General features: G+C 43.1%; 1 long non-coding RNA gene across 1 annotated transcript in view; it reads right to left on the bottom strand.

Annotated features, from left to right (window-relative positions):
• Positions 1–3,436, bottom strand: part of LOC108493813 — a 51,238-nt gene extending 47,802 nt beyond the window's left edge. Inside the window, exon 1 of the long non-coding RNA XR_001873612.1 lies at positions 3,071–3,436. This is a non-coding gene — a long non-coding RNA (uncharacterized LOC108493813). The remainder of the gene's footprint in view (positions 1–3,070) is intronic.
• Between the last annotated feature and the right edge of the window lie 152 nt (positions 3,437–3,588).

Raw genomic sequence — 3,588 nt, 5'->3', positions numbered from 1 at the left:
TTTTATACAGCTTTGACTAAATTGTTTTGCAACCTTTACGACACTGCAGATTGTGACAGCAGGGCATCCAACACTAATGGATTTTAAAAGAGTTGAGAATTAAAGCCATACAGTTTAGACTGAGAACAGCACAAGAATTATTTACTGTAATTTAGGGTAAGCAGAATGAATCCATGCTAGTGGAGAAAGTTCCTGAAAGATGTTTAAGCTTTTTTTGGGAGTTGAACATATTGGTTTTGCAGCTTTTGATGCTAGGCTGCATAGAAGCAGAGACTATTGCAGGTGCTGATGAAGTAGTTTATTCCCTCAGTTAGTTCCTTCAGACATAATCTGGCAATCACTTGCTCCTGACAGGAAAGTTACCTTAAGTAGTAGTTTGACCTGCACAAGCATGAAAAAAAAATTGTTTAAATTTCAAGCCATCTATTCCAGCCTTCTTACTGGCAGTGGTGCTTCCATTTTCAATTCTCTCTTTACATCTGACACAGAGCCCCAGAAAGCAAGAGATCTGCTTCAGTCAGTGAAGAGATGTTTGGGGAAACAGCCTGACAATGCCAACTATGTATAATGATGACAGTTCATTGGCGTCTCAAACCTTGTCCACAAGTGCAGTTGCATAGTTTCAGTTGAGCCAAATTAACAGCTTCCTAGCAAAAGGTCTCCTTGTCTCCTGTCTCACAGCTCAGTTAGTTTTCTGCCATTTTAACAAGCTAAACTGTCATACCACCCAATTAAACTAGAGACAGTGCATGGGAAGCAGTAAAGTCATGCACCTGGGGATGGAAGATGTTATCCATCACAGTGACAGTGATCTGTTCAATAAACTCAGGCCAGAGTATGACAACAAAACAAATGAAAAGCAAACAAACAAAAAAGAATATCCAGTACTTCTGGAAAAGACTAACTATGTAAATATTCCCCTTTCATTGGCACCCTGGACACTTGGCCCAGTTTCAAGCTATTAAATATTATCCAGGTGTTTTACACAATACTTGACATTATTTGGTGATTTAACTTTTGCAAGTTTAGACAATTTAATTACTACAGCAAAAAATGCAAATTGGAAGCTATGCTGTATGCATTAGTTTTTGACATTTTAATTACAGAGATAGTTCTGAATCTGTTCTCATTTTTGAAAACACCTAGTTTGCATGAAACGTTCAGAAGTTAATGCAAATATTAATACAGCCATATTCACACTCATATTACATCACCTTATTTACATAGTTAATTCTGCTCTGTAGCAGAATAATTAGGCCCACAGTGACGTACCATTGTAGTAAAAATAAGATTTTATCATGTAAGTCACTTGCCTTATTCTCATGTTTTATGAAGACACTGGAGCATACAGATGGAACTATTTTTCTTGTAAACCTCCTCCACCCACTGAGTATTTCATCTAATACAGCAGGCCTTGAAAAACAATTGCTTTCTGTTACTGGTGAATTGGACTCTGCAGCAAGTGCAGTGAGGGGGAGTCAAGTTTTCCCAAGAGTTTCTACATCTGTGGTCACAAAGAAAACCTCCTAAATGTTAACTGAGTCAGCACCATCTTTTGAACCTGTATTCAGTCCAACGTATTGATTCAAGGTTTCCCAACTAACTGCAAAATAAGGACAGACGATTTTTGCTGATGCTATTCGGAAGCACTTGGGTAACATCGATACTGACAGAGTTTTTCCATTATTTGGAAAAACTATGAGCACTAGCAAGCACAAAGGAGGCCAAGAGCCAATGAGAAACTCATTAAGCTGCTTAAACCGATCTAAATCTAGGCTGTTGAGGTCACATCCCGCCCCCGCCACATATTTCCACCCCCTTCCTTCAGCCAATGCTAGTGTTTACAGAAGCAGGTGGTGGTGTGCCAGTTCAAGGCAAAAAAAAAAATAAGGCAAAAAACAGACCAAACCAAAATCTAACCAATACATTGCTTTGGGAGGACAGTTTTCAACCTGATCAATTCTGTGAACAGGTTTAAGGAGCTGCACAGTACCAGCATCAGGGCAGAGGAGGGAGATAGGAGCACAACAGCTGGGAATTAAGAGTAGTTTAAGCTTCTATGAAACTGAAACCTAACAAAAAACTGGAAGCTCTTGAGTTTATTCTTAGCTGTCCAAACCCTTTCACACACTGATCAAACTCCAGACTACAGATGGAGGTAGATTTCTTTTCTTTACTGTCGCTTAATATGTCCAAAATCCATTTATTCTGTCGGTGAGAAATCTCATTTATTAGTCGTAACTCATTCATGACTGGCTATTAACAGAGGCACAATAGTGATAACTGCACTGCATTTATAAACCCTCAAACCAGAGAAGATTAAGGAAAGGATAAGAGGCAGACATAATTTGTTTTCCAGCACTTAAGAAGCAGGAAAGGAAGAGGGCTGATGTAAGAGGAAGCAGCTCTCCATAGTGAGTAGACTTCTTTGCAGTGCCTGGAAAAGGGAAAGTTTCTGTGTCCTTTTTGCCACAGCAAAAGCAATGATAAAATATAACGGATACAAGCTGATGTTAAGAGACCATCCCTTCAGACACAAGTGGTTATTAGAAATCCCACTTCCCAGAAAGGAGAACATAGCTGTTTGCTCATGCTGGCTTTGATACTTACAGGTTGGGTAAGGAAGGAGATCAATTGCACTTTTATGCTGTATTTATTAAGCTGTAATTTTTCTATCCTTTAGCAGTACAGCACAATTAGAATTTAACAAGTATGTCCAACCCAAATTTTAAATGCTTTATGTCCTGGCATTATCATGAGTATTAAGGTCCCCTTCACTTTTTACTCAACTAACAGTAATTTGGGGCTTAATCTGGCAGTGCGAGAAATACAGTTTGCAGATTTTGCAGATGAAGTATCTGCACATTTCTTTTGTCTAAGACTGTTCTGATTTTTTTGCATTCTGCCTTTGGGAGATTAAAAAGCGATTTGTTAATTGATAATTTAAAAAATTATCTCTGGTACAGGCGGTCACCGTGAAAACACACAGACACCTGCACCCAAGCTTTTAAAAGGTAACAAGGGATAAAGACACTGTCAGGAAACCAGGCTGCAACTTTGCAAAGCTCACCTTTTCCTCACGCACCACACACTGCAAGCATGCTCTGAAGTCCTCAAACTGATGATAGGCACACTGGGTTTGTACCAGAGGGCCAGCGTGAGTCGGGTATGCCCTGTCGGTGTTTTTGTTTTTTTTTTTTTCCTTAGCATTTCCGCTCTCCAGTGACAGGCGCCCGGAGCCACTCACTACCCAGAGCGGCTCAGGGCGGGGGGTGCAGCGATCACTCGCTTCCCACGGGCTGAGGAAGAGCCTACAGGAGGCTCGGGGCGCTGAGGACACCTCGTCTCGCACCGCTGTCCCCGCTCAGCCCGCGGGGCCACCTGGAGACGTGGCTGGAGCCTGGGAAGACCCGCCGGGATCACCCCGATCCCGGCGGGAGCGCCCCGGACGCGCCGGGATTCGAGGGGGGGCCGGGCGGGGGCGCCCTCAGCCCCGCCCGCATGGGTGACGCGGCGCGAGGCGCGGCCCACGTGACGCGCGCAGCCAATGGGCGGGCGCGGCCGGTCCCCGCGGGCGGGGGAGGAAGG

Source organism: Lepidothrix coronata, unplaced genomic scaffold (genome assembly GCF_001604755.1).
Source record: "Lepidothrix coronata isolate B3197 unplaced genomic scaffold, Lepidothrix_coronata-1.0 Scaffold19, whole genome shotgun sequence".
Classification (NCBI taxonomy): domain Eukaryota; kingdom Metazoa; phylum Chordata; class Aves; order Passeriformes; family Pipridae; genus Lepidothrix; species Lepidothrix coronata.
The sequence above is the reverse complement of the archived record's forward strand: the minus strand, read 5'-3'. Positions and strand labels throughout refer to the sequence as shown.